Below are 9,786 nucleotides of genomic sequence, written 5' to 3'. Positions count from 1 at the left end.
CCTCCTCCTTCTCTCCTCTTCTCTCTTCTCCTCCTCCTTCTCCTCTTCTCTCTCCTCCTCCTCCTTCTCCTCTTCCTCCTCCTCCTCTTCCTCCTCTTCTTCTCTCTCCTCCTCCTCCTCTTCCTCCTCTTCCTCCTCCTCCTCCTCCTCCTCCTCCTCCTCCTCCTCCTCCTCCTTCTCCTCTTCCTCCTCCTCCTCTTCCTCCTCTTCTTCTCTCTCCTCCTCCTCCTCTTCCTCCTCTTCCTCCTCCTCCTCCTCCTCCTCCTCCTCCTCCTCCTCCTCCTCCTCTTCCTCCTCCTCTTCCTCCTCCTCCTCCTCCTCCTCTTTCTCTTTCCCCCCCCAGCCCATGGTCACTTCTTCTCCAGCTGCTCCGGCAGAGGGTTGCCTTCTGAGTCGGGGGTCTTAATGGTCCTGGCAATGCAGGTTCTGACGACGCATCCGTTGAGCATGAGGATGAGCTGCTGCCGCTCCTGCTTCAGCTCCTCCATCTGGGTTTTCAGCTCCGCACCATGAGCTCCAGCCACTCAGATTCCCGCTGCGGACACGCCTTCCGCTCCTTCTTCCTGCTCCGGCATGGAGCTGCCGCCACTTTGTTCTTTTCCGGCGTCCTTCCCTCCGCTCCTCTTCCTCCTCTAGCTCACTCTTCACAGGCTGAGGCCTCTTGCCCAGGTTCCCCTCCAGGAAGTGCAAAGGGACAATCATGGCCCCAATGTGTGGGTGTCAGCATATTTCAGCTCCTCCGCAGTGAGGACTGAGTGGGGAGTCCGGTCAGGGAGCCCTGGAAGAGAGCCTGCAGTGCAGTCATGGACGGTCTGGGCTCTGCCAAGGCTGCGACCCTGGGACCTGGGCCAAGCTGCAGGTGCCATCCCCTCTCAGGAGCTGCAGTGGCACCAGCCCTGCCCTGCAGCATCCACCACTGCCAGCACCTCCTGTCACAGCTGCCCAGCAGGCTGTAGCCTGGTCTCCCTCTTCGAGGCAATCGATTGTGGGGCTCTGCCTGCCTCATCGCCCCTAACCACTCTCCTGCCTACCTGATCACCCCTAATCACTCTGCCTGCCTGATCTCCCATAATCACTTACTAGGAGGCAGGGTCAGCCCAGAAAGGGGATGTGGTGGTTCTGGTCTCTGGTCATTCTGGTCATTATGCTAATATGGTCCCTGGGCTTTTATTATATAGGATTTCTTAATTTTCTCTTGATATATTATTAAGTCTTTCCTATTTCTATAAAGTTCTCACACATTCAGTATTTATATTTACCACTAGATCTTCAATATTTAGTAATCAAACTATAGGCCCAGTGCACAAAATCCGTGCATGGGTAGGGTCCCTAGGCCTGGCCAGTGATCATCAGTGCCAACCAGGTTCCCCTGCCTCCCCGCTCCCTGCCTCCTCCTCCCCTTGATCCCTCAGCGCCTGCCACCACCACTAGTCACCTGCCCTGATCCACGCTGCCCCCTGGTGATCAGCGCACATCATAGTGAGTGATCAAACTCCTGTTCTCCAGAGAGTCCACTTTGCATATTAGCTAAATGTATATATATATACACACACACACACACAATGTGGTGGGCATTTTGAAATATCACTCTTTCTCTTATTCCTCAATATATCAATTTATTAGCGGCCATAAACTCCACTACCATACAATTGGGGGTTTTTTTTTGTTTTATTTTTCCCAGTGATTGAATCAGATATCTCATGAATGTCAAGAGACTTTAAAAGTGTTTTCTATCAGGACTTGCTTGCATTTGTAACTTTTACAGTAAAAACAAGAGGTTTTTGTAAAAAATGATTTTTAAAACATATCAATAGTTGAAAAAATACTCTTATTTTCAGCACATACAGTTCAATAACTACTTTACTAATTAAAAAAAACACAGTTAAATATGTATACACAGTGAAGCAAAGTGAGAAAGAGCCTAAATTCTCAGGAATTATGTATAATTATATTATGAATCTATGAAATCGAGTATTATGTAACTGAAAAATATTTTCAAATAATTTTATGTTATTTTATAAGGGGCAAAACTGTAAATACAGCTTGTCTCAATGTGTGAATACATATATATCTAAACACACACACAAGCATATGTATCAAAGAACTTCAGAAAGAAGAGTACTAAAGGGTTAAAAATGAATAGATCTAAATAGTAAGATTTAGAGGTTTATAACCATCTTTATCAGTTTATATGTTTCCAAATTTTCTATAGGCATATGCTATGCTAATAAATAAAAAACAAACCTATCGTTAGAAACGGAAATATATATATATATTTGGTAAAGAATAAAGATCTATCAGTCAGGCCTTCTCAATATCTGTTCTCATGTGGGAGATAGTAAATTTTAAAATACTACTATTTGCACAAGTAACTGTACCAGAGGTATATACTCTAGCCTCCCTCATTCCAAAGTCACTCCCTGGGAATGAATTAAACAATAAGGGAGATTCCTGAACTCTTACAAAGAGCCGGGTGCCGTTTAGTGAGCTGAATGCTTCCCAGAAGCCCCAGATCAGGGCTACACGTGGGCCATCAACTCCACAGGCATCTGCTAAGTGGCCTCCCTCAGCACACTTCACACGCCCGGGAAACTTCTCCCACAGCAACCCGTTAGGCTACGCTGCCTAGCCTCGGAGCAATCCTCCTGACTTCAGCAGCAAAAGTAAAGGAACAAAGAAAGCACCTTTCTATTTGTACTCAGTTGGTAATATAAGACTCAAAGAGCATAATCCGAACCACTTTACCCCTCATATATTGCCTTAATATACAGTTCACTTTTTTTTAATGGTAGTACTGATGCTAAAATCATAAAATCTCAAGGCTTTACGTTATACATCTGAGTCTCATAGTTTAAGTTCATAAGAATCACATGCAGATATTGTTTAATGAGTTTCCTAGATTTCACTCCGAGAAATTCTGATTTGGTGGTAGGACTCTATATTATAAGTAACATCCCAGGTATAACTGGGATTAAAGGAGCCCATGGAGCACATTTGGTGGGCTTGAAGAATAAGTTTCATTCCTGTAAAATGTTTTGACAACACAGTTAACAAATGCCATTTGCAAAGAAGGCATAAAGTAACAATCATTAGCAAGTTTAAGTGTACATATATATTATTAAATATCTATCTTGCATCTGTAGGTGACTTCCATATCCTATTTCATGCCCACATCACTCCATTTTAAGAAAATAAAATTGTAAAACAAGCCAAAGAGATAAAAAATAAACAAAAACCAAATCACCTAACTAGATCAGGTCTACAAAGCCACCATTAATAGCTTCAATAAAGCTCACATATTAAATGATTTTACAGAAGGTATCAAGGAGCTGAATTGTTTTGTAACATGTTCTAAAGTAAAGAAAAGTGACCCATTAGGCACAGTGATGAGAGCCCACCCTTACTTTCAAAAGAGCATAAGGTGTTATAATTTATTTCTTTTGAACTTGGGAGAAGATTTAAACTTTTAAGTACAAGAAAGTGGTTTAATATATATCTTTAATCTATTTAATATTTACACCAATAAAGTTATATATAAAACTAGAGGCCCAGTGCATAAAATTCGTGCACTCAGAGGGTTTCCCTCAACCTGGCCTGAGCCCTCCTGCAGTCTGAGAGCCCTCAGAGGATGTCTGAATGCTGTGGAGGAGGGAGAGGCTCTTGCCACCACTGTTGCACTTCCCATCCATGAGCTTGGCTTCTGGCTGAGCAGCACTCTCCCTGTGGGAGTGTACTAACCACCAGGAGACAGTTACTGCATTGAGCACCTGCCTCCTGGTGGCTAGTGTGCATCATAGTGCCCAGTCTATCCGGCTGTTGGGCCAAAACTGGCTCTCTGACATCCCCCAAGGGATCCCTGATTGCGAGAGGGCACAGCCCAGACCGAGGGATTCAACTTGTGCACAATAGGAGATTGTGCCAACCTGGAACAGACCACTGAGGGCTTCAGGGCTGCCTGGCCCATCTTGCTCAATCCCGATCAGCTGGACTTCAGCAGCAAGCTAACCTACTGGTCAGAGCATCTGTCCACTGGTGGGCAGTGCACGACATAGCAACTGGTTGACCAGTCAGCTGTCAGACCCCTGATGGTCAGTGCACATCATAGTGAGCAGTTGAGAGGCCTTAGCATATCATTTGCATATTATGTTTTTAATTTGTTGAACAGCTAACAGGATGACTGGACACTTAGCATATTTGGCTTTTCTTATATAGGATATTTTAATATATAGCATCAAAATACTTGTCATTATACCATCTAATTATATATATATATATATGTATGTATGTATGTAATTATGTAATATATAATATAATATGTATAATTATATAATATGTAATATTATATAATTTAATGTAAAAGGCAGAATGTGAGGGCAACAGTGCTTAAGGTTAACAAAAGTCTTAAAGCAGATCTGATCCAAAGTTGTCTCCCATGATTGTCCTGCTTCCTAAATTCACTTAGACTAGACTGATAACTGTTCCTCTCTTCTGTCTTCACCTTCACCATTGAAAATGACCGTGAAGCTAGTTATTACTCACATTTCTCACTAAATTATTTGTCAAATTATGAGGAGAAAAAATATGAGTTTCTAACAAGCCACCACGTTCCAAAGACATCTCCAGGAAATGCTTCATGGCTGACTGATATGAATAAAAGCTGCTAAAGAATCCACCACCAGATGGAAACTGCTTGGGAAGTGCACACTTAGCTTGTAACATGTAAGCAAGCAAGTTATTATTTATCTCCTGTATTTGATGAATTATGTTCTTAATCATTTTAGATCTTTCTTAGTATGAATTCTGCTCCATGAATTCCATTACAGACAAATTTGAATAAAATACCAACGTTTTGCACCTTCATTTTGTTTGTTCAACTTCCTTGTCAAGAAAATGAAAGAGGCATTTGAGGAAAGTTTACTTGTTTCTTCCCCAAGAAGTTCATAAATCAGGTTTGTCTCATTCTGAACAGGCTATATATCATTTTTAAAATTTATATACTTCTGGCCAATGAATTCTGTTTCTCGGAAACTAGGTCAAAGTACTCTTTGTAAACAACTAAAACTCTGAATTACAAAACATATGCACCAACAAGAAATACATAATGAAGATATTCATAAACAATCAGAAATGCAATAAAAGGGATATGCCTAAGTAAATAATGATGGCAGTGATCAAATAAATCATGCATTTGCATATTAACATTTTTTTCATCCTATATATTTGCATTTTTGCCTGGAAAGAATTTGGAACAATGACAGAACAGATATTTGTTATACTTAGGTTCTGAGTAAATTGGTTGGGGACTAAAGCAACTGAAGTGTCTGGTGCCAATATTTCTCTCCTGGTTCCTTTTTATCTTCTATGAGAATTAATGCAGCCTTAAAGCTATCAATGATAGTGGAAAAAGAAGTCAACATAGTTAGTATGTCATCTATTATGTAGTAATAATAAATTGCAATTTTGAAAATTGCATAAATATTAACAAATGACATAATTGTTGTATAACCATAAACAAAATATAGATGAAAGTAGAAAAAAAAAAACACACACCAAAAAAAAACATTGAGGCTTGTATATTCAGTGTGATTACAATAAAATTTTTAAATTCCAAATTATCTATAAAAAGAATTATTATTTTAATATAGAAAGTATCTTTAGGTAACTATTTCGAAAACTTCTTATTCCTATTGTCATATATTTACCAATTTTATATATAATGGAAAGTTTTAATGTAGGAAATGGAACTAACATCAAAGTAGTAATGTGAGCCAAAACCGGTTTGGCTCAGTGGTAGAGCGTGGGTCTGCGGACTGAAGGGTCCCGGGTTCGATTCCGGTCAAGGGCATGTATTGTACATTGGCTGCGGGCACATCCCCAGTAGGGGATGTGCAAGAGGCGGCTGGTCGATGTTTCTCCCTCGTCGACGTTTCTGGCTTTCTATCTTTCTCCCTTCCTCTCTGTAAAAACTCAATAAAATATATTAAAAAATAAAAAAATTAAAAATAGTGATGTGAGCATTGAGAAATGTAAAATGTAAATATACTAGCTGCCCCGTGCACGAATTCCTACACGGGTGGGATCCCTTGGCCTGGCCAGTGATCAGAGCTAATCATGTCTGGCCAGCTTCCGGGAGGAACCACAGAAGGCTGGCCAGCCATGAGAGGTTGGCTGTGGGAGTGCACTGACCACCAGGGGGCAGGTCCTGCATTGAGTGTCTGCCCCCTGGTTGTCAGGGCACATCATAGCTACTGGACGGTCATTTGGTTGTCGGGTTGTCCAGTCATAATGGTTGCTTAGTCTTTTATATATAGAGATAATAAAGTAGATTATATTTTATTATTAAATTAATTAGAGGCCAGCACACAAAATTCATGCATGGGTATGGTCCCTAAGCCTGGCCTGCTATCAGGACCATCTTTCCCAGCTGCCTGCAGCCAGCCCACCCCCCACCGCCACCTACCCCTGGTTCCCCCTTCACCATTCGGTGATTGGTGCCTGCCTGCCAGGTGAAAGGAACCAAGAGGTGTTCAGTACGCCTCATAGTGACTGGTTAAGCAGTTGTTCTGGTTGTTTTGCCATTAGGGTCATTTTGCATATTACCCTTTTATCATATAGGATAACAATGTAAACATTTGATTTGTTTTAAACTCTATCAATGGGATGTGTAAAAGCCATAATTAATTAAAAATTAGTGTATGTTAAAATAAAATTGGTCATTTCCAGTGGTATAATCCTTCCTCTTTAATTATTTTAAATTTTATATTTTTGTCTACTTTATGAAAATTTATCTCATGGTGGTTTCTTTTAGTCTTTATATTCTTCTCTACTGCTTCAAATACCTAGCTTGCTCTTACTAAGTAACCTCACCATCCTGACAGACAACTAATTCACTTCTTGCCAATCCTCTGCTCCCGAAAGACTCTCAACCATACACCTTTGTCTGTGCTTTCAAATAGCCAAGCCCAGTTGAATGACACCAGTAAAAATGTGTCATTTATATAATAACTTATTTGGGACTTCACAGGACCTGTCCCAAATTCTCAATACCCTTGTGAATCATTCTTCTAATAACAGTCCATAATTTTAACCTACTCTCTTCACACTCCCAATCTTTTCTGGGTTCCCTATTCTCTGCAATTATCCATTATCAATGTATTCAAAATTCCAACATAATTTTTTCCTTTACATTTGGATCCCTTCTTATACATATTCTCTATAGCTTTACCTTTTCCTTTCCTTCCTCCCACCTTCCTTTGACAAAAAAACAAAAAAAAAACAAAAAAAAAAAACTAATGAGAAAAATAACTAATTTTTAAATTTGTTCCTACATAATTATTAATTAACCCTAGTGCCATCTGCCTGTATCTTTCTTGATAACTATATAAACGTGTTTATTGTCTACAATTCTTACTCATGTTAAATCTCTCTCTCTTTATCTTTTACTGTGTCCCTAAAGACCAGGGGTCTTCAAACTACGGCCCACGGGCCACATGCGGCCCGCAGAGGAGTCTGATCCGGCCCGCCAGGTTTTTTGGGCAGTGAGGGCAGCCGAGGTGTTACAGTAGGAATTAGTAGTTCATATAGTCCGGCCCTCCAGCTCTCTGAGGGACCGTGATCTGGCCCCCACTTTAAAAAGTTTGAGGACCCCTGCTAAAGACCTTTGTGGTCTCTAACATTCTTTCTCTGCTTGCATGAAGAAATAGTCTACTGGATATGTCAAATGTATTATATTTACAGTTGTATTAAAACTAGAGGCCCAATGCACAAAGATTCATGTAAGAATGGGCCTTCCTTCCCCTGGCTGCCGACATCGCCTTCACTCTGGCCAAAGCCTCCTTTCTGCCTTCCACACTGCCTAGAGGCCTGCACCCCGCCCCCCCAGCTGCTAGGCACCGTGTGTGCAAATTAACCCGCCATCTTTGTTGGGTTAATTTGCATACTCACTCCTGGTTGACTGGTGGGTGTCGCGAAGGTATGGTCAGTTTGCATATTTCTCTTTTGATAGTGTAGATTATGTTCATCATGTCTCTTCACCATTCACCCCATAGCCAGCTACTATTTGTAATCTTCATTGTCTTTGTTAATGTCTCTGCTCAGAATCAAGGACCTAGGGCATTGCTGACTTCTTCTTCTCCTTCTCCATTAACATATGCAATAATTTTCTAAGTCCAGCAGATTCTACCCCAACAATACTTCTAGCATATGTTTATAGGGTTTTTTGACCTCTTAAAATCAGCATCAATTTTCTTATAAACTGAGAACCAAGATGGCAGCATAGGTAATCACCAGTACTTTCTGCCTCCTGCAAACACATCAAAATTACAACTAAAATACAAAACAGCCATCATTCAGAACTGACTGAAAGCTGGATGAATGGAAGTCCTACAACTAGAGAAGTAAAGAAAGTATATCAAGACTAGTAGGAGGGGCAGCTGCTATGGGGGATTGATGGGCATATGGGGATGAACTGGTTTGTCTGGCCTGGAGGCAGGACCTCAGGAGCAGCTTTCTCCCTGACAGGGGTGGCCACAGGGATCCTTGTTCTTGTGCTGGGACCTCCCCTGTCACAGGCAGCCATATCTGAGTTTCCATTAGCATGATCCATATTCTTCCCCCTGCCCTGAGAATCCACCCCATCCAACTTTCAGTCTCACATAAGATGTTTGCAGAGGCTTTTCCATATAAATAACTTGTCCTGGCTCATACTTCAGACATTTCTAAAATCTCTCAAACAAGCTGAAGCTAGCCTCAGCATGCCCCCAAACCTATCAATAAGAGACCCAAGATCCAGCACTAGCACCACCCTGCCTTACTTCACAGCTGGACCTTGCCTGAGTACTTCTAAGCCAAAAACAAATAGCAGCAATCTGAAGATCTCTCTGTAGCTTCTGCCAGATGGGCCCAGGCAGTGACTGACTCTGTACCTCCTGAGAGGCACCAGAGCTAGTGCAGTACTATTATACTTTTTCAAAATAAAACATTTAGTGCAGAAAAAAAAAAATAGAGCTCTAGTCCATTACCTCTAATACCCAGTTATTATTCCAATTGTAAGAATTGAGACGTGGGGAGAAATAATTATCTTTCTAAACACTGATTTGTACAAAACTACATTAGGAGACTGAGTTAGTAAACTTTATTGCACTTATCTAATTTACTAGTGTCCAGTTATTCTGCCACTGGTAAAAATTAAATGGAGTATGGAAACAGATCTCTTTATATTATATCTACAAATTGAATATGCACCAACCACACAATGAGATAATGTAAAGAAAACTAAATAAGAATAAACCCTTACAAACCATTGGGTATGACTTTCTTTCACCACTGTAATTCCATCCTTCGCCCTCAGTCTTAGAAGAAGTGCTTTCATGAAGACATTTGGAGAGAAACTAATATTATTTTCTAGGCTGATCTCTTCAAGTGGGGCCTAAAGGAAAGCTCCAAGCTAAAAGACTCCATTAGATATTCCCTTGGAGAATAATATGGTCATTCTTGAAATGCTGCAAAGGCAATAACAATACTAAATCTGATTTAAAGCAAACAATTAAGTTAGAATTATTCAGTTCTAAGAAGTAGCTAAGGAAATATAGTCTATAAATGTAAAAGCTTGTTACTAACAAATCACGCCTTTATATCACTAGTGTCTAACCTAGAGAGCTATAGCTTTAGTAAATTTATGAACCTTTATCTTTACTGCTCTTTCTTACTTAACCCTATGACTGAGAATGAGCGCCAAATAAAAGTCTGACCACAAGTGGCTGTGTATCAAATTACTATACAAATTAG

General features: G+C 40.6%; 1 pseudogene across 1 annotated transcript; it reads right to left on the bottom strand.

Moving 5' to 3' along the window:
- Positions 1 to 350: 350 nt before the first annotated feature.
- LOC311618523 (jun dimerization protein 2-like) lies at positions 351 to 1,339 on the bottom strand (annotated as a pseudogene). Its single transcript has one exon. The product of its transcript is annotated as a jun dimerization protein 2-like (transcript).
- Between the last annotated feature and the right edge of the window lie 8,447 nt (positions 1,340 to 9,786).

Source organism: Pipistrellus hanaki, assembly GCF_964339955.1.
Source record: "Pipistrellus hanaki genome assembly, chromosome: 3".
In the NCBI taxonomy this organism is placed as follows: Eukaryota; Metazoa; Chordata; class Mammalia; order Chiroptera; family Vespertilionidae; genus Pipistrellus; species Pipistrellus hanaki.
Note: the sequence above shows the minus strand (reverse complement) of the source record. Positions and strands in the feature narration are given on the sequence as shown.